The sequence below is a fragment of the Lutjanus erythropterus genome, chromosome 15 (genome assembly GCF_056507025.1).
Source record: "Lutjanus erythropterus isolate fLutEry1 chromosome 15, fLutEry1.hap2, whole genome shotgun sequence".
NCBI classification, from domain to species: Eukaryota; Metazoa; Chordata; class Actinopteri; order Lutjaniformes; family Lutjanidae; genus Lutjanus; species Lutjanus erythropterus.
This window is the reverse complement of record NC_139331.1, coordinates 8,059,362-8,087,039: the sequence shown is the minus strand read 5'-3', so window position 1 is coordinate 8,087,039 and position 27,678 is coordinate 8,059,362.

Genomic DNA, 27,678 nt, shown 5'->3' with positions numbered 1-27,678 from the left:
ATAAGGAAAAGAATTGATTACCTGACCACACCCCCCAAGACTCATGATAGGCCAGCACAGGTCAGTGCTCTCTTTTTAAATTGCTTAGACGCAGGTATCAGAAGGGGAAGCAAGGCGGACACAGAAACACGAGGAGGACGAGAGGTGGACAGCGCGCATGCACACATGCGGCTCACAGGCGGAACGCAGAGCAACCAGGCGACCAGACAGAGGATCTGCATCGGCGGAAGGCAGAGCAGAAAAGCTGCCGAGACGAGGCAGCGGGTCGGCACGTGGACGCGGAGCAACAGAGACTTGGTCAACGCCCTCATAGAGATAAGTAAAGGAAAGTAGACCAATCTAAGCGTGTTGGTGTGTGTGTTTGTGTGGCTATGGTACCCCCTGTTTGGTGTCCATGTGACTGAGGACGCTCTTCTTCCCCACAGCACTGCCGCAGTCGGAGGGAGGAAGGACAGTGGTACCACGTGGAGAAGAGACGCCAAGGAACCGCGAGGGGCCATGAGAGTACTGCGAGGCCTATCCCTTACTACTACTCCTCCTAAAAGAATAAGTAGAAGCTTCCCCTTCCTGAACTGATTTTGATTGTCCCATAGATCGGTTGGGAACTGCTTTTAAAGACTCCATTGGGCAAACTGGTTGAATTGAAGGTTTTAGTTGAACATTTTTATCTCTGTCAGCCATTTTTAAGAGCCCATTTTAACTGGTGTATTTTAATAGTTTTTATCTTCATTTGTCTATGTCCCTGCATTTCTAAATGCTGTGTTTTTATTGGTTTTAAATAAATTTTTTTAAAGCCACCAACGAGTCTTTTTTTGGGGGGGGAGAGGGGGGGTTGCCTCTTTATTGATAGTGACAGCTGAAGGTATGACAGGAAAGGGGGGTGAAGAGAGAGGGGATGACATGCAGCAAACGAGCCGCAGGTGGGATTCAAACCAGCGGCCGCTGCACAGGACTAACAGCCTCAATACATGGTGCGCACGCCCTACCGACTGAGCTATAGGGGTGCCCCAATGAGTCATTTTTTAACAGTGGAAATATCAAGTGCTGGTATCAATAAGAATCCCCACAACCTTGTGTGACAAAGACGTGAGGCACAGGGCTGACAGACAGCTGCTGAGAGCCGGGGAGCTTTGGAGGAGAGAGCCGGGGACAGATCAGAGCTTCTGGAGGAAGAAACAACGTAGTCACACTTATTTTGTTCTGATGCAGACTCCTTTGATGGCAGGAGAGGAGCTCAGAATTAATGTTTTAAATTTTTGGTTTTAAAAACCAGATTTATCTTCACTCTTGCTTCCCAACATGTCGGCAACAGTGACCCACATATTAGCTGACTGTGTTTGGCTGTTTACAGTAAGCTGATTGGTTTCTCTGTCCATGATGCTCGCTGACAGCAGGAGTTATGTATTTTCCTGAACGTACAGAGAGGAAGGGGGGAAGAAGAAAGCAGAGGGAGAAAACAGAAAAAAAAACACTATGATTTTACCATACTAACACATACTCAAATTGGTTCATCATGCACCCACTACTTTTGATTACAACCACGTGGTTTTTATGACACATTCACTCCCAGCAACACACATTTGTAATGTTTACCACATATACTAGACATCAACGGAAATACTAAACACCTTGATAGGTCTACAGTTAACCCTTTTTTGCTACAGTCGACTGGCGCCTTACACACTCACACTCACACATGTATTAGGTCCCCTTGACCTTTTTTCTATAATATAGTTACATTAAGTTTTAGTTTTTCCTTTTCTAATTTTTTTTTCTGTTTCTTTTTTTTCCCTACATTATTAGTTTCAATACCACACAGGAATTATATGAAACTTAGTTTCTGTCATGGTGTTGGATTTTGTTGGTTTATTTCCTGTTTTATTTTGGTAGTTTCTGGTCCTCCCTCGTGTGTTGTTTTTACTTCCTGTCTTTGTCTGTTTTCCTGCCCTTTGTGATCACTAATTATTTTCACCTGTCTCTGATTGCCCTCACCTGTGTCTTGTTTTCCTTCCCCTTCCTAGTGTATTTAATCTTGTGTCTTGTTCTTTTTCCTTTGTTGGTTCATTCTCTTGTCTTGTCTCCGTGCTGGTCAATGTTTCCTTATGTTTTTTCTTCATGGATTTTTGTTTTTTTCTCCCTGCCTGTTTTTGGATTCTATCTTGTCACTTCTGTAAGTTTTGTTTTTGGTCTTTTGTTTATTAAATATATTTTGAACTCTCCCCTCTGCTTCTGGTTGTCTGCATTTGGGTCCACCTCCTAGTTAAACTGTTACAGAATGAACCAACCCACAATGGACCTAGCAGACTATTCTGTGGCAGAGGAACTGAGAATGGCGTGTGGGGAACTGGATAGGCTGCATTCAGCCATTCAGGGTTGCATGGACCTTAAGCAGAGGATTTTTGTCTATTCTTTAATGGAGAAGAGTCTATTGTCAAGGCCCAAAATTTTAGTTTTACCCGTTATAACCCAAAACCTGGCTCTGATTGCGAGTATGAAGAAGGACTTGCAGGCTGATCTTGACTCTAGTGATTCTGAGCTCAACCAAGAACCGCCTGCTCAGCCTGCTAGCCTTCCCCCCACTCCAGCACCCGGGTTGGCTAGCCATCGACCTACAGGCCTCCAGCCTGTTAGTTCAAAGCCTTCATGTCAGCCAGCCAGTTTCCTGCCTGATCCAGCCCCAGAATCGTTCACTGAGAGGCCTCCCAGATGCAAGCGCGGCTCCCGCCAACGTCATGCCTCTCAGCTGCCCAGCGTTCCCGAGCCTCAGCTGCCCAGTGCCACAGAGGTTTCGCTGCCTAGCAACTCAGCCTTCATCTCCCCTGTCCCGGTGGGGCCGCCGCCACCATCTCCTGTCCTGGTGGGGCCGCCGCCACCATCTCCTGTTCCAGTGGGGCTGTCGCCACCATCGCCTCCTGTCCCGGTGGGGCCGCCGCAGCCATCTCCTGTTCCGGCTGGGTCGCCGCCACCATCGCCTCCTGTCCCGGTGGGGCCGCCATAGCCATCCCCTGTTCCGGCTGGGTCGCCGCCACTTCTTGCCCCGGTTGGGCCGCAGCCTTCATCTGTTCTGGCTGGGCCGCAGCCACTTCCTGTCCCGGTGGGGCCTCCACAGCCATCTCCTGTTCCAGCTGGGTCGCCGCCGCCGTCACCTCCTGTCCCAGTGGGGCCTCCGCAGTCATCTCCTGTTCCGGCTGGGTCGCCGCCACCATCACCTCCTGTCCCGGTGGGGCCACCATAGCCACCACCTGTTCCGGCTGGGTCGCTGCCACTTCCTGCCCCGGTTGGGCTGCAGCCACCTCCTGTCCCGGTGGGGCCTCCACAACCATCTCCTGTTCTGGCTGGGTCGCCGCCACCATCACCTCCTGACCCGGTGGGGCCACCATAGCATCCCCTGTTCTGGCTGGGTCGCCGCCACTTCCTGCCTCAGTTGGGCCACAGCCTTCATCTGTTCTGGCTGGGCCACAGCCACCTCCTGTCCCGGTGGGGCCTCCATAGCCATCTCCTGTTCCGGCTGGGTCGCTGCCGCCGTCCCCTACTGTCCCGGTGGGGCTTCCGCAGCCATCTCCTGTTCCAGCTGGGTCGCTGCCACCGTCGCTTCCTGTCCCGGTTGGGTCGCAGCCATCACCTGTTCCGGCTGGGCCGCAGCCACCAATCCCTGTTCTGGCTGGGTCTTCGCCAGTTCCTGCTCCGGCTGGGCTGCCACCGCCACAGCAGCCATCGCCAGTTCCTGCTCTGGCTGGGTCACCGCTGCCGCAGCCATTACCAGTTCCTGCTCCTGCTGGGCTGCTGCTGCCACTGCAGCCGCAGCCAGTTCCTGTTCCGGTTGGGCCGCCGTCACAGTGTTCTCCAGTTCCTGCTCCGGCTGGGCCACAGCCATCACCACAGCCATCGCCGCAGCCATCGCCGCAGCCATCACCGCAGCCATCACCGCAGCCTCTTCATCAGCGGCACTGGCCGCCCGAGGGGTCCCGCCTTCGTCTTCGCCAGTGCCGCCGGCTGCCCGAGGGATCCCGCCTTCATCGTCCTCCAGCGCCGCCGGCCGAACGCCTGTGTTCTGTTTTTACTTCCTGTCTTTGTCTGTTTTCCTGCTCTTTGTGATCACTGATTATTTTCATCTGTCTCTGATTGCCCTCACCTGTGTCTTGTTTTCCTTCCCCTTCCTAGTGTATTTAATCTTGTGTCTTGTTCTTTTTCCTTTGTTGGTTCATTCTCTTGTCTTGTCTCCGTGCTGGTCAGTGTTTCCTTATGTTTTTGCTTCATCGATTTTTGTTTTTTTCTCCCTGCCTGTTTTTGGATTCTCCCTTGTCACTTCTGTAAGTTTTGTTCTTGGTCTTTTGTTTATTAAATATATTTTGAACTCTCCCCTCTACTTCTGGTTGTCTGCATTTGGGTCCACCTCCTAGTTAAACTGTTACAGTTTGAATACCACACAGGAATTATATGAAACTTAGTTTCACTACCGCACAGGAATTATGTGAAACTGGTTCCACTACCACACAGGAATGACATGAACCCTTGTTCCCACTACCACACAGGAATTACATGGGAACTTAATATTCACTACCACACAGGACTTACATGAATATTCGACAGTCAATACCACACAGGAATTATATGAACTGTCTCACTACCACACAGGAATTACATGAATATTAACTAGGTTCAATAGCGCAAATGATTCATAACGCCGTACCTGCTTATCAAATACATGGAGCGTCCGCTGTTCAGCTCCCATCCTCAACGTCAGGCGGGATCTTGTCCTCCGTTTGTCGGAGCGGAACTTTCCCTGCCGGCATTAACCTTTTTTACAGATCCAGGAGCTGATCAGCGGAACGTCCATCCCATCCTCGTCGCCAAAAATGTGGAAAAAATTCTTCGTCTCAATAGTGAGACTTGCTAGTTCTCTGAAGAATTACCAAGACGGTGTGATGAATCAGATCTCTTTACTTCATGCAGCATGGAGAGAAGACTCTAGCACAGGGTTCTCTGAAGCTCTTACAAAGCGTCTTGCCTTATATACAAACCAACAGTTGCTGATTCCGTAACAGTGTTGTTTCAATCATTCCTTTAACAATGTGTAGGCACACTAGTCTTCCTGAGTATACTGTTCCACTGATTTGATTGATTGATTTTTCACTCAGGCTTACAGTCGCCTTCCTATTTCACAACTTAAATACAGAGACTCACAAAATTAGTGCATTGATTATTCATCAAATTTGTTCATCTTCCACACAAACAGCTCAACAACTTTTCATTTTTAATGTCTTCCCTCAGTTTAAAAGCTATATCGCTCATAAATAACCTTATAAGGACAATAATTAGTTAAAGAATGGCGCTTTTTACAGACAATTTAATCTGAAACTCTGAACATAACCTGCTGCCGACCAGGTTATGAGTTTAGCATCAGTTACCATGGTGATCTAGCCAGGTGAACAGGAGGCCACCTTCGTGACACTGAACATCCTGGCTTTAGACTCAACATAGCTCGCTAACCCAGTAATCTCGCTTCATAGTACACCAATCTGAGTGAGGACCTTGTGTAAGGAGATTTGTATCAAGGTTTGTAATAGGCAGCTGGACTTGACAATAGCTGGACAATAATATTAACTTGTAAAATTTTTATGGCAGTTTTCTACGGTGACCATTTTTCGTCCAGAAGGTGCTGAGTGTGGACTTTACTTGTAGGGGCCCTGAAGGCCAAAAATGAAGGTAAAATGACAGTGTGACCAGGCGCATTTGCTCTCTTGTGCTTGGCAAATTGCAGTAACAAACAATTGCACCTTTGATCGACTAAAACCTGGTCGATGTGCAACATCTGTGACACAATCACAAAACACCTTCATTCATGTTCAGTCTTTCTCCACACAGAAGTGTGGGTTTGTAAAGTGTCATTTGATCATATTTTCTATCAGCAATAAAGTGTTAATATTGAAGTTAAAAGCATGCAGGTGTGTGTGTGTGTCTCACCCTGAGGCACACACTCATGTCTCCACAATCTAAAAACACCCTTCTGTCACAGTTCAAGACTTTACAGGTTTGGACCCAAACACAGACACTGGAGACAGACAGGAGCAGTTCAGTGATATTTAATGAACAAAAACACACCATACAAAAAGATTATGTGAATGTAAGGCAGGAAGAGTCCTCAAACAAAGCAACATAAAACCAAACACAAAAATTTTACAAAGGTGACAAAGTTGAATCAAACGCATTCAAAACATCCAACAGAGGAGACACAAATCCAAGTCCAGGGAAAATAATAATCCAAATGAATCAATGCAGGGGAAAAACACAAGCAACAAAGTTCCACAAGAAGAAACCAGGAAATTGACAAAAAGACGAGTACAAAAGGAGGAAAAGACAGAGGATTAAATTACTGTACCTGAATAAATCTTAAAAAGTGGGACTGTGATATATTCAGTATTTTTCCCACTTGTTTACCAAACTGGTTTTAACCCAAACCATGATCTTTATCAAATTCTAACCAAATAGTTTTGTTGCCAAAACCTACTGAAACTGCACCTGTTTGACAACGTTAACTAAGCATTTAATTTGTTACTATGACGATGAAGGTCACCTGACTAGTGATATTGTCTTCCAACCAGTCAATGGGAAGTCTTGCTGTATTACATGTACGCAAAATTGTACTTTGGTATATGAAGTCACACATTTTGAAAGTATAAAGTTTTGTCATTTGTATGCAGATTTAGGGGACAAGGATGGAGGTGCATTATGGGTATGACTCAGCATTTTTAAAATTCAAAGTCAGAATATCTCAGCCTGTGTTACTCTGGTTTATTATTTTAATGTGTCTCTCATGAGTCCTCTGAGTTCACAGAAGTTTCAATAGTAAATTCTGCTGCATTCAGTTCCCCTTTAAGAGACTCCCTGGACAATGATATGCTAATGAGCCCTGAAGAATAACTTATGTGAATATACTGCTCAGTGTCACAGACCAAGAGCTCCCATCAGTACAGATGCACAAACCAAATCAGCATGTTGTGAAACACACAGAGCACTAAAACTAACTGAAAATCTCTCTCTACAGAAAACTACATCCTACTAACTTTCTTCATTTAAGGCATATTAATGCAAATGTCACTTCACTATTGATGATCATTTATGCATGGATTCTAACTTTTCTGTGAACAGGCCTGATGATGTTTTTGAGGAAAAAGTTGTGTTATGTCATCAAACTGCCACCACCACCACCAAGTATTTGTTAATTTTTATTTTTGGCTCTTTATCATCTGTTATAATATGTGGGAACCTTCTTGTAATAACCTCCATCATTTACTTCAAACAGCTTCACACTCCTACAAACTTCCTCATCCTCTCTCTTGCAGTAACTGACCTTGTTGTTGGGATTTTAATTTTACCTTTTGGAGTGATACCACTTAAAAAATGGTCTTGTTTTATAATACTCAATATAGATGTCTATCTGAGCTCATCTTCTATTCTGACCTTGTGCTTTATTTCTGCTGACAGATATTATGCTGTGTGTCAGCCTCTGAGGTACAGAACTAAGATAAATGTCCGTGTTATTGTGATCATGATCCTGCTGAGCTGGACTTTACCTGCTTTGGGCACCGCATTGGCAGTTTTTCAAGATATTTTTTGTTTTTACCTCCCAGCTATCATAATGTCTTCCATCTACATAAAGATTTTGATTGTGGCAAAGAGACAGGCACGCAGCATCCAGAACACAACCTGTCAGAGCACAAAGTCTGAAAGTAAGATGGAGAGAAAGGCCACTAAAACTCTGGCTATTGTGATGGGACTTTTTCTGATCTGTTGGACTCCTTTCTATATTTTTTGGTCCATGTTCTATGTGATGACTTTAAACATGCCACCTTCAATATTTTTTATATGTAAATGTCTTGGATGGTCAAATTCACTGCTCAATCCGTTCATCTATGGTTTCTTTTACAGCTGGTTTCGATCAGCTTTCAGAATGATCATTTCTGGGAAAATATTTCAAGGTGATTTTACTCATTCTAAGCTCTCTTGACTCATGACTTGCTGGTAATCATCACTAGTTTGGCTCTGAAGATTTACATCTCTTTCTACTGCAGCTCATATAAAATTTACCACTGTACTATGCATAAGGTATCTGTATGTACAACTCAGTACACAGATAGCAGTACATAGTAAACAGTACATACAATAGTCTCAATGTTAATGTGTGTAAATAATCACAGGATCCACATATCTCATAGTTTTCCTCATTTCTTACTGTATGTATTCAGTCATAGATGCTGTATAATGAATGCAGGAGTACAGCTCTGAAGTTCTCTGTGAATAAAACTTCAGGAATGAATTAAAGTTGAAATTATCTTTCTATTACAGGAGTTTTAAATAATTGCCTTCATCATTTGTTTTGGATGCAGATAGAAACAGAATTAAATATGAGTTTTCAACAACATTGGAGTATAATGAAGATAAATAACTTCCAGTTTAACAGGCACAGAAATGTCTCAAGCAACGAATGGAGGATTAACTTTGTCTCTGTTCAGATAACAAATTTATGGATGTAAACTTAACCTTTACAGTAGAATCACTTTTTGATGCATGTTCATATGTTTTTATTCTGTCTCTGCTTTTATGGCCCAATCTGTCCTCACGTAGGCTGCCAGGTAGCTGTCTGACTATTTACTCATTTACAGTAAAAATAAAATTAAAAAAATAAAAGGTTTTTTTTTTTTTTTTTTTTTTTTTTTCATTCCAGGACGGAGCGACAGATATGCCAATTTCACTGTTTGTCACAGAGAGAAGGATTATTTGCATGATGGCCTTTCAGGCTGTGAAAAGTGTAATTATTAGCTGAAGAGGAGCAAAAGTTACACAGAAATGAAGATAATTCTGATCCCATAAATGTGTATTACAGACTAAAAGAGTTTAAATATGCTGCTCTTTCTGTTCCTGGTAGGATGAAGAGGTTCCAGTTATGTTTAATGTTGTAACCTGTTTCAAATGTTACCAAAGTACAACTAAAATGTAGTTGCAGTTTGTAAATGCAGTAAAACACAACAAATGATTTATCTTTCAGTCCTTGCACCAAGTTAATTTAATTACTAATTTAGGTTAATAAGTCATTTAATTTGAAAATAAAGAATTTCAAAGAAAGATGAGTTATGGGACCCTTAATGTTTATTCATTTTATCTGATAAGTTCTTTTATTATTAACATTTGTTTATTAACTGTCTCCTGACCTCCTGTCATTTTGTAAAAGTGGCCCCTGGACAAAACAAGTAGAGAAACCCTGTTATAGGTGTTCCTGGATCAAAAATGAGCTTTATGCTCATACTGACCCCACATACTAACCATTCACTGTACATCATTTGTGTTTTATTTTGCAATTAGTGTGTGGCAACTTGATTCAACACTAATTCAATTGATGTGACATATAAGCACAAGATAAAGTGAAAAAATAAAAGTCCCTCCACAAGATGGTGCATCAAGTGTCATACATCCAGTCAGGATGAGATGAAGAGAAATGAAATACTCAGACACAATATCTGTGTTTGTCTCTTATTCCAGAGGATGATTTATTGCTTGTTAACAAGAACCTCCATGTACATCTGGAGAAAAAGCACATGAAACTGACGAGACACTGGTTACACTGTGGTTTATACTTGAACATTTGAATATCACTCTTTGTTACAAAGAGGTGCAGGTTTATCAACAAGGTCAGAACACAGGCTGCAGCACAGCTGGTCTCCAGTCTCTCTGGGGTTCTTCAATAACTGTCCTCTACTATTTGTACCTGTAACACTTGATGTGAGCAAGACCACACTCTTCTCCTCCACCTTTACCTGCTCACAGTCCTTACTGGACAGTATTTTTCATACAGTTGATATACACTCTGGATACTTTAACACAAACATACAGGTAGAAACAAACAGAGGTTTAATAGGTCTCCAGGTTTTTATCTTTATAATCATAGATTCACAACAGTCAGCTTCATCACAATTCCCATAATGTGAGGTAATGATGCAGATGTCAAGCTCAGGCCCCCCAAGCTCAGTTAAAGGTGATGTGAGTCATTTTTGAAAAAGAAAGTGTATATTTGAACACAACAGCCAGAAAAACACAGATGTGCCTCCAGTCCTCCCTCAGAAGCTCTGCCCCTCAAATTCATCAACCTGCATTTCCAAAGAAATGACAGTAACAAGTGAGCAACATGACTGAATCCAGTGTGTCTTAAGCTCCAAGATACTGGTAACCTAACTGAGGTAAAATAACATTTCATCACTAGGAAAGTACATGTGTGGAGAGGACGTGAGGCACAGGGCTGACAGACAGCTGCTGAGAGCCGGGGAGCTTTGGAGGAGAGAGCCGGGGACAGATCAGAGCTTCTGGAGGAAGAAACAACGTAGTCACACTTATTTTGTTCTGATGCAGACTCCTTTGATGGCAGGAGAGGAGCTCAGAATTAATGTTTCACTTTTTTGTTATTAAAAACCAGATTTGTCTTTGCAGTGGAAAAACTGAGCAAAATAAAGAGACTGTGAAAAAGAAGAAATTGTGTTTGTGTATTTATTTTGCTCATGGCAAGAGGACCAAAACCAACATGGTGACGATCAGCAAACACAAAGAGTCGGTGAGGAGTGTATCCTCATCAGAGTTTTTATATGCATAAGAACAAAGAGACGATGGTTAAACACAATGAACAAATGGGTAGATGACTCAATGTAATTAAGACCATCTGCCTGAATTTTTTTTCGGGCAATTCCCTCGTTCTAACTGGATGCTAAATTCAGACTTAATTCAGTTTGTGTATATGATATATTGGTCAGCCACTGTATTAACAAAGGGAGTTCATCTACAGTTCAGAAGTTCACCACAAGTGCCAACTAGTTGTGTCTTTCACAAAACAGCAAAACTGTAAACTATTTTGGCGTGAAGCTGTTTTGGAGACGTCCTGCTGTCTCCATATATTGTGTGCTCTCGCGTATTCACTCCTCGAACCAGGAGATCTCTCTCCTCGCTTTGAAAATCTTTTCTCTTTGTTTCTTCCTGGTAAATCCGCCTTCATGCTGCCTCCGCTTGAGCTGCTGGGCACCTGCCTCTTAAAGGTGATGAGAGCTGACTTTCTGATTGATTTATTGCATGTTCGGCCTAAACTCGCCTGTGAATTAATGAGGGCACTTGGGCACATCTGATAGGTGTATCCTGCTTTGTGCTGGTGGCGCAAAGGGCAGGGCAGGGCAAAATATCACTCCCACCCCTGGCACAAGACGGCAAAGGTGGATTTAGACACACCTTGAATAAATTAAATCCAGTGTGGCTCGCGATTTCCACTTGTGCTTTAGATCAGCATAAAATAGGGCTCTAAGAGTTAGAGTAGGAGATTGTTGTACTCAGTGCAGGATTATACGTCACATGATAACTTTTTCCACTACAGAGTGCACTGTTGTTCTGCTTGGTTTGGTGATCAGTGGGTATAAACCCATACTGTACACTGTGTCAGTGTCAGGTTGTTCATGTAATTGAATTCATATCATTTCAACTCGAGATCTGCTTCCTTCTCAAAGCTGAGTCAGGTTTTGGAAATTGCTATGACACTGAGTTTTTTTTATGAATTGACTAAAGTATTCTTTCTTCGCTGAGTGATTAGTTAATGTTTTGAGATTGAGAATGAACCCATTATCCATAGTCAGACAGTTATGATTACATTGCTGTGTTGTTCTGGTGTCACTGGTTTTTGTCCAGTTCTTCAATTTCTTTGATGACCAGCACTTTGGCCTCCACTGGTGACTCGTTCATTTTGATGACCACCTTACAGTTTGCAGTCCAAGGTGACTGAATTTTCCTCTGCTTTCTTAGAAACTCTATTTTGGTGATGTCTGCATTTTCTTTGTCCAGTGGTTGTTCACATACACATCTGATCCCTTCAGCTTCTCTCCTTGTTTGAACAGTTTTCTGTTGGTAAACTAGATTATTATGGCTGGTTTGTGGTTCATGTTTCCCCGAGAGAGAGTGGCATGCCTTGTTGTCAGGGTTGTTGACAGAGTTGCCTTTGTTATTGAAGGAAGCTGTCACCTATTACTCTTGGGACATCTCGATTGGATCCTCACCATCTGCTGGTGTTATCACTTGGGTGTATGACCACAGCCTGGTCTCCAACCTGCTAATGATCATGTTGTTGATATGGGAGGACTGCTCCAGACCTGCCACACAGCTCTCAGAGGGTCACCCTCTTGTCCTTCTCAACATGTTGTCTCTTAAGCTCCTTAATTCCTCTCATTAAGATCTTTATTAGTTTTTGCTGTTTAGAAACAATTGAGATTTCTCCAGACAGAAAGTCCAGCATTTTCTTTATTTCCCCGACCTCCTCACCCATGATTGCACTGCTTTGTCTGGTTTGCTTTGGTGGCATTTTGCTTGTTTGTGCACAACCGACTAAGCCTAGGAGTGTAGAGTCATTATGTACACATCAGCCACCACCGCTGTAAACAGCTATAAACTGTTAGAAACAGCCCAGCTAATCTGTGCACTTATTGGAGTTCAAGTTAAAAAACTGTCAGATATTTTCAAAATGCTCCATAATAAAAAATTTAATTAATCAATTAAATACATTAATGATCTCTGTGCAACCTGGTAGTGGAATGAATCACCTTTGATCGATGGTTTGTACAAATGTGGTTTGGCCAGCATGTGATCCGCAATCCAAATGAAGTCATCATAATGCGAAAATCACTTATACTGTCACTGTTACTTTTTAAATGTAGTACCCTACTAATTTTGTTTGCATATATATGTATTTTTTTAATGTATTTCAGGTTGAACTTTCCTGGTATATCTTGAAATATGAGCTGGCTAAATTATCATAATGTGTAAGTGTTTATTTGTGGTAAGATGTTGATATTTCCTTTGTTTTGAGTAGACCTTGACCTCCTCAGGTCAAAGTCTATTTTTGTTATATTTGTGTATTTAGTAGCCAGGTGTCAATTTGTCATTATCAGTCAATCAGTGTAAAGTTGAGGTGAATGTTTTAACCTCCCAGACTCTCACAGGAGTAGGATTAAAACTCTGTACAAGTAACAGAAGGAGGTCGAGCGATATGAGTGAAAAACAGAGAGACACTGAGTGCTGTTTGTAAGTTCATTATACAATGTTAGTTTTAGTAATGTTGTTGTGTAGGTTTTATGAGCATATGCTGAGCTTCAGATCAAAATATATCCAGTTACATATCTGCATGTATGGCTCATTCATTTTATTTACTTTTTGCAGGTGTTCAAGTAAAATAAACTATTTACACAGGAAATCTTCTTTGAAAATGTTCTGCTGTTTCCATATGTTGCATTCTGTCACACTTTCACTTCTTGTACCAGGAGATCTATCTCCTCACTTGAAAATCTTCTCTCTTTGTTCCTCCTGGTAAATCCACTGTCATGGTGCCAATGCTTGCACTCCTGACACACCTGTTAAAGATCACAAGGATGGACTTTCTAATTAGTTTATTGCATTTTCCACCTAAACACACCCATGAATTAATCAAGACACTTGTTCACAGCTAATAGGACAGACAGCAAAAGTGGATTTGGACATTCTTTGAATAAATGAAAACTTTGAAACTGTACTGTAGATCAGTGTAAGAGGTGATGTTGCTGGTATGATGTTGATATGACTAAAAGACAAAACATCATTTTCAGTCTATTTTTGCTGAGAACTGCAGTTGTCACGTAACATGTGTGAGCCATGCTGCTTGGGCAGGTGGTGTGGACAAAGCTGAAAGAAGTTGGTCCAGATGTTTCTGTCTCCAGCAACATTGGAAGACTGGGTCTACCTTCCAGTCTCTTATCAGTTGGACCTGAAAAACCTGAATTTGCTCATTTCAACTCTGAGTGACCTCCACATATCTGAGCTCCATAATCTACATAAGGCTGAAACCATTTCAGATGTTTGTATTAGTGATGTCATTTTCACTGTTTCTAAAGCTTATGACGATAGATGTCTTATACAGTGAGACTTGTGTGCTGTCATACTGACTTGAAATAAATTATCAAAATGTTTAGTCTCTTTATTATTTATTCCAACACATTCACAATCATTCCTCCCATTGTTATTAGTATTTAACAGGTAGCTCACTTTCTGTCCCAAAAATACATATATTAAAATAATTACATTTCAGAACAGCCACTGATTAACGTATCATGGCATTTTGGGAATTGCAGTTTTACAAATAAGTGGAATTCTGAGGAAAAAAAATGCTGCAACTAATGAAACACTACTTGACTTTTTTTTTTGTTATAGGAAATGTAACGATGTCTAAGTAAGTAAGGTTAGCTTTATGGCTATCGTTTATGTATAAAACCAGTGCATTCATAAAATGAAACACTGGTCATTTTCTGAATTCTTTCACAGTGAATCAGTTTGAAATAAATAACTGTGACCAAGCCAGAACTGGAGATAACATGTCTGTTTGACACAAGCCTTTCTGGGTTTGGGTGGAGTGTGGAGATTATTATATTTATTTTTGCTTTGAACATAAACACTTTACTCTCTTACTGGGGAAACTGAGGTGTCAGTGACCATGTTGATGCCCTGATATTGATTTACATGCTGACTCAATGAATGGGGTATTTAAATTATAGTAATTTATCTCAAAGTCTTTAGGTCTACCATGTGATTAAATGAAGTTTTGTTAGATAATCCTGTCTGCTCCTCTTAAAGCACAATAATGAAGTGAAATTTCTGGGGCCTTATGTTAAAACCTGCATCATTACCTCATGTTAGGGGAATCATGGTGTTAAAATATTGATGTGCTTATATCTGCCAAAACAAAATAAAGTTTATGCATGATGAAGAATAACCTAAGAGTGACTGTTGTGAAACTGTAATGATAAAGATGAAAGCCAGGAAAAGTGTTACACTTTTCTCTCATTCATAAACAGGTTTTCTGTTTACCATGACACTTGATGCACAATCTTGTAGACAGACCTTTAATTTAGATTAATGAGACACGAAAGCACAAGATAAACTGAAATAATAATTTGTGTTTAATCAAGATGCTGCTTATTAATACTCAATAATGTTCAGTGAATGAGTAAGTATTTGGTCAGTATGAACATAAAGCTCATTTTTGTCACAGGAACCCCAACAACAGTGTTACTCAACTTGCTTTGATCAGGGGCAACTTTTGCAAAATGACAACAGGCCAGAGGCCAGTAAATAAACAAACATTAATAATAACATTACTTATTAGATAAAATGAATATTACATGAACATTAAAAGGCCCATAATTCATCTGTCTTTGAAATTGTTTATTCACTAAACCTATTAACTAAACTAACTTGCTTGAAGGATTGACAGATCAGATATTTTACTGCATTTACAAACTGCAACTGTACTTTAGTTGTGCTTTGGTAACATTTGAAACAGGTTACAACATTAAACATAACTGGAACCTCTTCCATCGCACCAGGAACAGAAAGAGCAGCATATTTAAACTCTTTGATGTAATACACATTTATGGTATCAGAGTTATCATCATTTCTGTGTAACTTTTGCTCCTCTTCAGTTAATAATTGCACTTTTCACAGCCTGAAAGTTCATCATGCAAATCAGCTTCTCTTTGTTACTAACAGTCTGATTTAGACCATCAGTCAACATTGGCATATCTGTCCCTCCTTCCTGGGAAAAACATTGTGAACTGATTATCATTGTGAATGAAAAATCAGTCAGAGGGCCACCTGGCAGCAACTGTGGGCCACAATTTGCCCAGTGACTACAAGTTGTGTATCACTGACACATAAAAGCTTTTGAGATTAAGTCAGTTTTGTGAATGAGTGAAAAACAAGAAAAACAGTCAGATAACATTATCATTTGCATTGTTGTATGTACTGTTTACTATGTACTGCTACCTGTGTACTGAGTTGTACATACAGATACTTTATGCATAGTACAGTGGCAAATTTTATATGAGCTGCAGTAGAAAGAGATGTAAATCTTCAGAGCCAAACTAGTGATGATTACCAGCAAGTCATGAGTCAAGAGAGCTTAGAATGAGTAAAATCACCTTGAAATATTTTCCCAGAAATGATCATTCTGAAAGCTGATCGAAACCAGCTGTAAAAGAAGCCATAGATGAATGGATTGAGCACTGAATTTGACCATCCAAGCCACCTTAATACAAATAACACAGGAAATGGTAAGGGGTGTATCAGGAAAAGGTTTAAGTTCCAACAAAAAAAGAAAGGAGTCCAACAGATCAGAAAAACTCCCATCACAATAGCCAGAGTTTTGGTGGCCTTTCTCTCCATCTTACTTTCAGACTTTGTGCTCTGACAGGTTGTGTTCTGGATGCTGCGTGTCTGTCTCTGTGCCACGATCAAAATCTTTAGGTAGATGGCACACATTATGATAGCTGGGAGGTAAAAACTGAACGTTTCTTGGAAATAAGGATAAAACAAGCTAAGACCAAATACAGTCCAGCTCATCAGGATCATGATCAAAATAACACGGACATTTATTTTAGTTCTGTACCTCAGAGGCTGACACACAGCATAACATCTGTCAACAGAAATAAAGCACAAGTTCCAAACAGAACATGCACACAGATAGAAATCAAAAAATCTTAGTACTTCACAAGAGCTTATCGTATACGGTAAGACAACATGAAGCAAAAGTGAAACCCCAACAAGCAGGTCACATCCAGCGAGAGAGAGGATGAGGAAGTTTGTAGGAGTGTGGAGCTGTTTGAAGTAAATGATGGAGGTTATTACAAGAAGGTTCCCACACATTATCAGAGATGATAAAGAACCAAGCAAAATGTGTAAAAAATAAAAGGAGGTGATGGAAGTTAAATCCGCTCTTGAATAACAGACAATTCTTTCCTCAAAAACATGAGAAGAGCTGTTGACCAAAGGTTCCATGCATAAATAATTACTAATAGTCAGGTAACATTTCCAATAACATTCAGTATATAAATAAGATTAATTGTTTTAATAACAATATTAATTGTTTTCTGTAGAGAAAGATTTTCAGTTAATTTTAGTGCTCTGTGTGTTTCACACTGTGTCTGCTTGGTTTGTACATCTGTACTGATGGGAGCTCTTGGTCTGTGTCACTGAGCAGCATATTGATCAGTTAGTCTTCAGAGCTGATTAGCATATCATGTTCAGGTGACCCTCTCAAAGGGATTCTCAATGTTGAACAATTAGTATTACACTTCTGTGAATTTGTACAACTCACATGAAAGAGATTGAAATAAGAAATCAGAGCAACAAAGGCCAAGATTTACAGATTACAAAATGAGGAGACAGATCTCCTGGTTCAAGAAGAGAATGCACAAGAGCATGTAATATATGGAGACAGCAGGACGTCTCCAAAACAGCTTCATGCTGAAATGGTTTACGTTACATTAACGCCTGCAAAAACCAATACAATAAATATTAACTGCAAATGTCATTCAGATATGTAACTGGTTATGTTTTAACTGAAGCACCTTGAAATTGTGTTGTATTTTATAATGAATTATTAGCATCATCATCATTATTAATTTTACTGGCTGAGGAGCGGGGAGAGAGATGGTGCAGTAGAGAGGGGAGGCGAACAGATCCAGTCCAGCTGGGAAGATTCCCGGTTCTGCTGGCCCACCTGAGCCAGGTGGAGGAGCAGTTAAATGGAGGTCTGTGTGCCTCCTTCTTCTCTCTCTCCCACCTAATCCTCATCTCCTCCTCCCATCCTCCCTCCTCTGACCCGCTGTGAAACAAGTTGTTCTGTTCTGAAGTTTGAAGTGCGCAAAATTACGCACAGATCTATCCAACCAGCTCTGATAGAAGCACACATAACTTTTTTCTCTGTTGGGCTGGAGTCCTGTGGTCAAATATAGTGTCTTGTATATTTTGTATGTTATAGATCATAATTGTTCAATCATTGTTTTTCTGGATCATAACAAACATGCAGACACAAACACTACAGCTGCTCCAGCTGTCATGCTGACTCATCTGATAAAGACGATCTGACAGCTGTGATCGCGGCCGTGCTCACTTCACAGGTCTATTTAGATTTATTAGGCTTAATAATTGTAATTGTTTTCCTCATTAGTGAGTTCATCTTTAAAGACACAGGCGCATTGATGAAAAGTGTTCTGTGATTGTGGAGACGTGTGTGCGCCTCAGCCAAGCAACGCTTTTAATTTCAATATTTACATTTTATTGCTGATAAAAAAATGCAGGTATGTGTGTGTCTTGCCCTTGGCTGAGGTGCGCACACTCCACAATCACCAAACACCTTTCATTTATGTTTAAGTTGTGCACGCGCGTGTGTGTCTTTGAAGTTAATCTCACTGATAAGTACAACAGTACTATTATTATAATAATAAAGCCCAATAAATCTCAGCAGACCTGCAAACAGGATCACAGCTGTCTGATTGTCTTTATCAGATGAGTCAGCATGACAGCTGGAGCAGCTGTAGTGTTTATGTCTGCATGTTTGTTATGATCCAGAAAATAATGTTTAAAGAATTCTGATCTATAACATATAAAATATACAAGACACTATATTTGACCGCACGAGTCCAGCCCAACCTGAGAGAAAAAGTTATGTGTGCTTCTGTCAGAGCTGGTTGGATATATCTGTGTGTAATTTTGTGCACCACCACAAACTTAAGAAACTCTCTGATTATTTTGCAGCGGGTCAGAGGAGGGAGGATGAGAGGAGGAGATGAGGATTAGGTGGGAGAGGAGAAGAAGGAGGAGCACGGACAGCCGCGTATCTGCTCCTCCACCTGGCTCAGGTGGGCCAGCGGAACCGGGAAGCTTCGCGGCTGGACTGGATCTGTTCGCCTCCCCTCTCTACTGCACCATCTCTCTCCCCGCTCCTCAGCCAGCAGAGTTAATAATGATCATGATGAAAATAATTAATTATAAAATACAACATACTTTCAACATGCTTCAGGTTAAAATATAAGCAGTTACATATCTGCATGACAATTGCGGTTCATTTATTGTATTGTTTTTTGCAGGCATTAATGTAAAATAAATTATTTACACATGAAGCTGTTTTAGACGTCCTGCTGTCTCCATATATCACATTTTCACTCCTCGAAACAGGAGATCTGTCTCCTCACTTTAAAAATCTTTTCTCTTTGTTTCCTCCTGGTAAATCCACCTTAATGCTTCCTCCGCTTGAGCTGCTGGCGCACCTGCCTCTCAAAGGTGATGAGAGCTGACTTTCTGATTGGTTTATTGCATGTTCGGCCTAAACTCGCCTGTGAATTAATGAGGGCACTTGGGCACATCTGATAGGTGTATCCTGCTTTCCGCTGGTGGCGCAAAGGGCGGGGCAGGGTAAAATATCACTCCCGCCCCTAGCACAGGACGGCAAAGGTGGATTTGGACACGCCTTGAATAAATTAAATAAAGATAGGGATAGATAAATTGAATAAAGATAGGGCCCTGAGTGTTGTTTGTAAATTCTTTATACACTGTTAGTGAATTTTTCTAAGTTTTATGAGCATGTACCGAGCTTCAGAGCAAACAATAACTAATTACATATCTGCATGTATGGCTCATTCATTTTATTTACATTTTGCAGGTATTCCTGTAAATTAAACTGTTTACACAGAAAACTTGATTTGGAGATGCTCTGCTTTTTCCATATGTTGCATTCTGTCACACTTTCACTTCTTGTACCAGGAGATCTGTCTCCTCACTTGAAAATCTTCTCTCTTTGTTCCTCCTGGTAAATCCACTGTCATGGTGCCAATGCTTGCACTCCTGACACACCTGTTAAAGATCACAAGGACGGACTTTCTAATTAGTTTATTGCATTTTCGACCTAAAACACACCCATGAATTAATCAAGACACTTGTGCACAGCTGATAGGACAGACAGCAAAAGTGGATTTGGACATTCTTTGAATAAATGAAAACTATGAAATTGTACTATAGATCAGTGTAAAATATGCTGAAGAGGTGATGTTGCTGGTATGATGTTGATATGACTAAAAGACAAAAGATCATTTTCAGTCTATTTTTGCTGAGAACTGCACTTGTCACAAGACATGTGTGAGCCGTGCTGTTTGGGCAGGTGGTGTGGACAAAGCTGAAAGAAAATGGTCCAGATTATCCTCCACCAACATTGTTAGACTGGGTCTACCTTGTGGTCTCTTACCAGTTTGACTTGCCTGAAAAACCTGAATTGACTCATTTCAACTCCGAGCGACCTCCACATATCTGAGCTCCATAACCTACATAAGGGTGAAACCATTTTAGATGGCTAATTTACTTGTTTGTTTGTTGGTCTTAACCTTAAGATTTATTGCACAAGTGCCCATTTAAACGTAGAAGTTATGTACATAGCATAGCTGTGTACTGTACAGATTTAAAAGAGCTTTCAACTCACTCTTGAAAAAAAAAAAATGAACAGTTCTATCTAGAAATACCTTTTTATCTATCCATCCAGCTATCCATTGTCTTCCGCTTATCCGGGGCTGGGTCGCAGGGGCAGCAGTCTGAGCAGGGACACCCAGACTTCCCTCTCCCTGGACACTTCCTCCAGGGGTTCCGCAGGGACCCCAAGGCATTCCCAGGCCAACCAAGCAACATAGTCACTCCAGCGTGTCCTGGGTCTTCCCCGGGGCCTCCTCCCAGTGGGGCATGCCCGGAACACCTTGCCAGGGAGGCACCCATGAGGCATCTGATATAGATGCCCGAGCCACCTCAGCTTACTCCTCTCGACGTGGCGGAGCAGCGACTCTACTCCGAGCTCCTCCTGGGTGACAGAGCTCCTCACCCTATCTCTAAGGGAGCACCCCGCCACCCTGCGGAGGAAACTCATTTCAGCTGCTTGTATCCGAGATCTTGTTCTTTTGGTCATGACCCAAAGTTCATGACCATAGGTGAGGGTAGGAACGTAGATTGACCGGAAAATCGAGAGCTTCGCCTTTCGGCTCAGCTCCTTCTTTCCCACGACACACTGGCGCAACGACCACATTACTGCTGCCGCCACACCAATCTATCTGTCAATCTCACGTTCCATCCTCCCCTCACTCGTAAACAAGACCCCAAGATACTTGAACTCCCCCACTTGAGGCAGGGACTCTCCTCAGCAAGCCACCTTTTTCCGGTCGAGAACCATGGCATCGGACTTGGAGGTGCTGATTCTCATCTCAGCCGCTTCGCACTCGGCTGCAAACCACCCCAATACAAGCTGAAGGTCCTGGTTCGAAGGAGGCAACAGAACAACATCATCTGCAAAAAGCAGAGATGAAATCCTGTGGTCCCCAAACTCCCTCCGGCCCCTGGCTGTGCTTAGAAATTCTGTCCATAAAAATAATGAACAGAACCGGTGACAAAGGGCAGCCCTGCCAGAGTCCAACATGCACCGGCAACAGGTCTGACTTACTGCCGGCAATGCGAACCAAGCTCCTGCTCCGGTCATACAGAGATTGTACGGCCCTTAGCAGAAGGCCCCGAACTCCATACTCCTGAAGCACCTCCCACAGAATGCCACGAGAGACACAGTCGAATGCCTTCTCCAAGTCCACAAAACACATGTGGACTGGTTGGGCAAACTCCCATGAGCCCTCAAGCACCCTGCAGAGCGTATAGAGCTGGTCCAGCGTTCCACGACCAGGACAAAAACCGCATTGTTCCTCCTGGATCCGAGGTTCGACTATCGGCCGAATTCTCCTCTCCAGTACCCTGGAATAGACTTTACCAGGGAGGCTGAGGAGTGTGATCCCCCTGTAGCTGGAGTGCACCCTCCAGTCCCCCTTCTTAAATAGAGGGACCACCTCCCTGGTCTGCCAGTCCAGAGGCACTGTCCCCAACTGCCACGTGACGTTGCAGAGGCATGTCAACCAAGACAGCCCTACAACATCCAAAGACTCGAGGTACTCAGGGCGGATGTCATCCACCCCAATGCCTTGCCACTGAGGAGCTTCCAAACTACCTCAGTGACTTCAGCTTGGGTAATGAATGAGTCAACCTCTGGGTCCCCAGCCTCTGCTTCCTCTACGGAAGGCGTGTCAGTGGGATTGAGGAGATCCTCGAAGTATTCCTTCCACTGTCCGACAATATCCCCAGTCGAAGTCAACAGCTCCCCACCACCACTGGGATCGGGTCAAAGCTCTCCCGGGGGTGAGAGTTGAAGACCCCTCTGACAGATGGTTCCACCAGACATTCCCAACAGACCCTCACAGTATGTTTGGGCCTGCCAAGTCTGTCCAGCTTCCTCCCCTGCCAGTGGATCCAACTCACCACCAGGTGGTGATCAGTTGACAGCTCAGCCCCTCTCTTCACCCGAGTGTCCAAGACACACAAGTTGACACGACCACAAAGTCGATCATTGACCTCCGACCTAGGGTGTCCCCGTGCCACGTGCACTGGTGGACACCCTTATGCTTGAACATGGTGTTTCTTATAGACAAACTATGACCAGCACAGAAGTCCAATAATAGAACACCACTTGGGTTCAGATCAGGGGGGCCGTTCCTCCCAATCACGCCCCTCCAGGTAACACTGTCGCCACCCACGTGAGCGTTGAAGTCCCCCAGCAGAACGTCAGAGCACTTTCCAGCACCCCTCCCAAGGTCTCTAAGAAGGCAGGGTACTCTGCACTGCCATTTGGCCCATAGGGCGAAACAACAGTGAGGCACCTATCCCCGACCTGAAGGCGCAGGGCGGCGACCCTCTCGTTCACCGGGGAAAACTATAAGCAAGCCCACACCAGCCCGCCGCCTCTCACAGTGGGCAACTCCAGAGTAGAAAAGAGTCCAGCCTCTCTCAAGGAGTTGAGTTCCAGAGCCCCGACTGTGCATGGAGGTGAGCCCGACTATCTCTAGCCGGTACCGCTCAACCTCCCGCACTAGCTCAGGCTCTTTCCCCCCCAGTGAGGTGACATGGTCGTCGGGGCCCCCGCCCACGACTGCCACCCAAACCACATTGCATCGGCCCCTTCTGAACCCTCCCACAGGTGATGGGCCTACAGGAGGGCGGGCCCACGTCGCTCCTTCGGGCTGGGCCTGGCCGGGTCCCGTGGGCAAAGACCCGGCCACCAGGCGCTCGCCTGCAAACCCCGACCTCAGTCCTGGCTCCAGGGTGGGTCCCCAGAAACGCCAATCTGGGCGACGTAAACATCCCTGATGTTGAACTATTCATTGGGGGCCTTTTATCTAGTGTTAGCCATATTTTATGTGACACTTTTAAAATCTTGAATGTTTTTAATTATAGATTTAAATCGAAGCAAGGATTTTAGCAATCAGGCACCTTGATCGTAAGATAACAGATTAACAAGCTGGACTCGCATGCTAAAGTGGCCATGGCCCCACTTACCTCTCCATCCAGCTGCCAGAGCTGTGTCTACCTGAACAAAACGATCACTGAGCTGGAGCAGAGGATATCCACACTGTACAAAATCTAGAAAGCTAAGAGACAGCTGGATGCTATCTTCTTAGGCCTTGCACAGGTCTCTGTGAGCAATGAAGAACAGGAGGCTATCTAGCCGATGCCTCCCACTGCTCCTGCCGCTCCATGGGCTGCTGCTGCTGCTGCTCCAGCTGCTGGCTCCACTCTTCCCGCTGCTGCTACTGCTCCAAGCATGGCTTTTGATCCTGCTCCAGTGGCCTTTTTCACAGGATCCCTGATATCATATCCTCGACCTGCATGATTTTCTACCACTGTCCGGGAACTGGCAGCCTCCTCCACCTCCCATCATGTCATCCAGGTCCAGTCGATCTCCATCTTCCTCTGTGAATATACCTGGATGAATCTCTCGCCTCGCGCCCCGCTGTTCAAAGCTGAACTTCAATCCAGCTCCGTGGGGCCATTCCTCTACCAACTCCTCTGTCACGCCCCCATCCTCTGTTACCTCACCAAGGGTGAAATGTACATCTCCGCCGGCTACTGCACCCAACATGCCGGTTATCGTTGATTCAGTAATGAGGCACATCAGGAGGTGCTAAGGAAGCAGACATCATGGGCAAGATTCCCAGTGTCTTAGCCAAGCACACCTGTGCTAGGAATGTCATCTCCAGCCAGACCTCTGAAATATTATAACAGGATTTTAGCATGCTTCTCCACTTGCTGAATAGCTGTGTAAAGCGTGTTTTTATCTCCAGCCCCATACCTCCACTTGGCCGAAGTGTTGGTCGTTTTAGCCGGATTCTTAGTCTTCACTCATGGCTCCAGTCTGCTTGCACAGTGCACAACATGTTTTTTATTGACAATTTGAACCTCTTCTGGAACCATCAATCTTTTTATTTAAAGGACTGCATCCACCCAAGCAGGCTGGGTGCTCGTATTTTAACATATAACATATTTCATACAGTTCTTAATGTTCCAGCAGTTTGACTATGTCCTGCCACATGTCCAGGTGACCAGAGATGCACTGGCTTGACACCGGCCACTTCTGGTCAGGCCGATTTCTTCCCTTACCTCATCAAGGTACAGGCTCGCTAGGCCCCCCGCATGCCCAGATGCACTCTATGCTGATTATTCCCATTATGAGTCAGAGACCACAATATAGGTGGAGGGCACATACACAGAACAATTTCAGAAATCTAAATAATATTATCACTGTACCTCGCCAAATTGAATTACAGCCAGTTCCATCCACAACTAACATGGCCTTACTTAATGTAGGATCATTCACCACAGAGTCCTTTACAATCAATGATTTAATCTCTGACAGAGCGGTACACACATTCAATAACGTAGCTCCTATGAAAACTATTCATCCAAGGCCTTGGTTTAGAGTGAGACCTTTTTATAAAGATATTCGTACTTTAAAGCAGTCATGTAGGAAAGCTAAAAGAACTAAGGTAGAGGTACACCACAAGATTATTAAAGATTTTTTTTTTATTATATAATAAAAATGTCCACACACAGAGACAGATCCATTTTTCAAAGATCATTGATGAGAATAGTGGAAATTATTCTTCTCAATCATCAACAGGCTTCTACATCAGGTTCTCTCTGGCCACAAAGAGGCTTCTGCTCAGAGATGTGAGGATCACTCCTGATTTAGCTGCCCTGCAGTGGCTCCTCATTTCTTTTAGAATTGATTTTAAGGTTCTTTTACTCACATACAAAGCTCTTAATAATATAGCACCTTCATACATTTCTCACTTTTTAACCCTGTATCAACCAACAAGTGTCCCTAAAGTAGGCCACAAAACAAGCAGGGAAACCACTTTTATCTACTATGCTCCAACACTGTGGAACACTCTGCCCAGTTACCTCAGACATGCGAGCTCTGTTGGCACTTTTAAAACTCAAATAAAAACCTACTTGTTTAGGTGAGCTTTCAGTTAATGTAATACGTTTCTACTATCTAGTATGTCTTTTTAATGCCATACTGCTGCTTTTAATTGTTCTGATTAGTGTTTAATTGTTTACTCTCATTTTATGTATTATTATGATTTGTATGTGTATATGTATTTCTGTCTGTCTGTTTTTTGTTTTTTTTTTACTTTTAATGCCACACTGAAGCACTTTGAGTTGCATGTTATGTATGAAAGGTAATATATAAAGTTATTTTTATTATTAATAATCTGTTTTGACCTGAAATTGTACTCATCTTGACAATATGTAACACAATATTTATTCCTTTTGTTCTTTTAATCTTTTGTTTTTTAAAAAATAATCAGAAACGAAAGTCCCTGAAAGGGGTATGTAAATTAGAGTAATTTATCACTGTTCTTTAGGTCTACCATGTGATTAACTGAAGTTTTGTTGGATAATCCTGTCTGCTCCTCTTAAAGTACAATAATGAAGTAAAATTACTGGGGCCTTATGTTGAAACTTGCATTATTACCTCATGTTAGGAGAACTGTGGTGTTAAAATATTGATGTGCTTATATCTGCCAAAACAAAATAAAGTTTATGCATGATGAAGAACAAACTAAGAGTGACTGTTGTGAAACTGTAATGATAAAGATGAAAGCCAGGAAAAGTGTTACGCTTTTCTCTCTTTCATAAACAGGTTTTCTGTTTACCATGACACTTGATGCACAATCTTGTAGACAGACCTTTAATTTAGATTAATGAGACACGAAAGCACAAGATAAACTGAAATAATAATTTGTGTTTAATCAAAATGTCACATACTAATACTCAATAATGTTCAGTGAATGAGTAAGTATTTGATCAGTATGAGCATAAAGCTCATTTTTGTCACAGGAACCCCAACAACAGTGTTACTCAACTTGCTTTGATCAGGGGCAACTTTTGCAAAATGACAACAGGCCAGAGGCCAGTAAATAAACAAACATTAATAATAACATTACTTATTAGATAAAATGAATATTACATGAACATTAAAAGGCCCATGACTCATCTGTCTTTGAAATTCTTTATTCACTAAACCTATTAACTAAACTAACTTGCTTGAAGGATTGACAGATCAGATATTTTACTGCATTTACAAACTGCAACTGTACTTTAGTTGTGCTTTGGTAACATTTGAAACAGGTTACAACATTAAACATAACTGGAACCTCTTCCATCGTACCAGGAACAGAAAGAGCAGCATATTTAAACTCTTTTATGTAATACACATTTATGGTATCAGAGTTATCATCATTTCTGTGTAACTTTTGCTCCTCTTCAGTTAATAATTACACTTTTCACAGCCTGAAAGTTCATCATGCAAATCAGCTTCTCTTTGTTACTAACAGTCTGATTTAGACCATCAGCCAACATTGGCATATCTGTCCCTCCTTCCTGGGAAAAACATTGTGAACTGATTTTCATTGTGAATGAAAAATCAGTCAGAGGGCCACCTGGCAGCAACTGTGGGCCACATTTTGCCCAGTGACTACAAGTTGTGTATCACTGACATAAAAGCTTTTGAGATTAAGTCGGTTTTGTGAATGAGTGAGAAATGAGAAAAAAACAATGAGATTCTATCTTCTGGTTTCTTACAGACATTAACATTAACATTATTGTATGTACTGTTTACTATGTACTGCTACATGTGTACTGAGTTGTACATACAGATACTTTATGCATAGTACAGTGGCAAATTTTATATGAGCTGCAGTAGAAAGAGATGCAAATCTTCAGAGCCAAACTAGTGATGATTACCAGCAAGTCATGAGTCAAGAGAGCTTAGAATGAGTAAAATCACCTTGAAATATTTTCCCAGAAATGATCATTCTGAAAGCTGATCGAAACCAGCTGTAAAAGAAACCATAGATTAATGGATTGAGCACTGAATTGAACCATCCAAGCCACCTTAATACAAATAACACAGGAAATGGTAAGGGGTGTATCAGTAAAAGGTTTAAGTTCCAACAAAAAAAGAAAGGAGTCCAACAGATGAGAAAAACTCCCATCACAATAGCCAGAGTTTTAGTCGCCTTTCTCTCCATCTTACTTTCAGACTTTGTGCTCTGACAGGTTGTGTTCTGGATGCTGCGTGTCTGTCTCTGTGCCACAATCAAAATCTTTAGGTAGATGGCACACATTATGATAGCTGGGAGGTAAAAAGAGAACGTTTCTTGGACATAGGGAAAAATGAAGGTAAGACCAAATATAGTCCAGCTCACCAGGATCATGATCAAAATAACACGGACATTTATTTTCATTCTGTACCTCAGAGGCTGACACACAGCATAACATCTGTCAACAGAAATAAAGCACAAGTTCCAAACAGAAGTTGCGCACAGATTGAGATCAATAAATCTTAGTGCTTCACAAGAGCTTATCGTATACGGTGACACC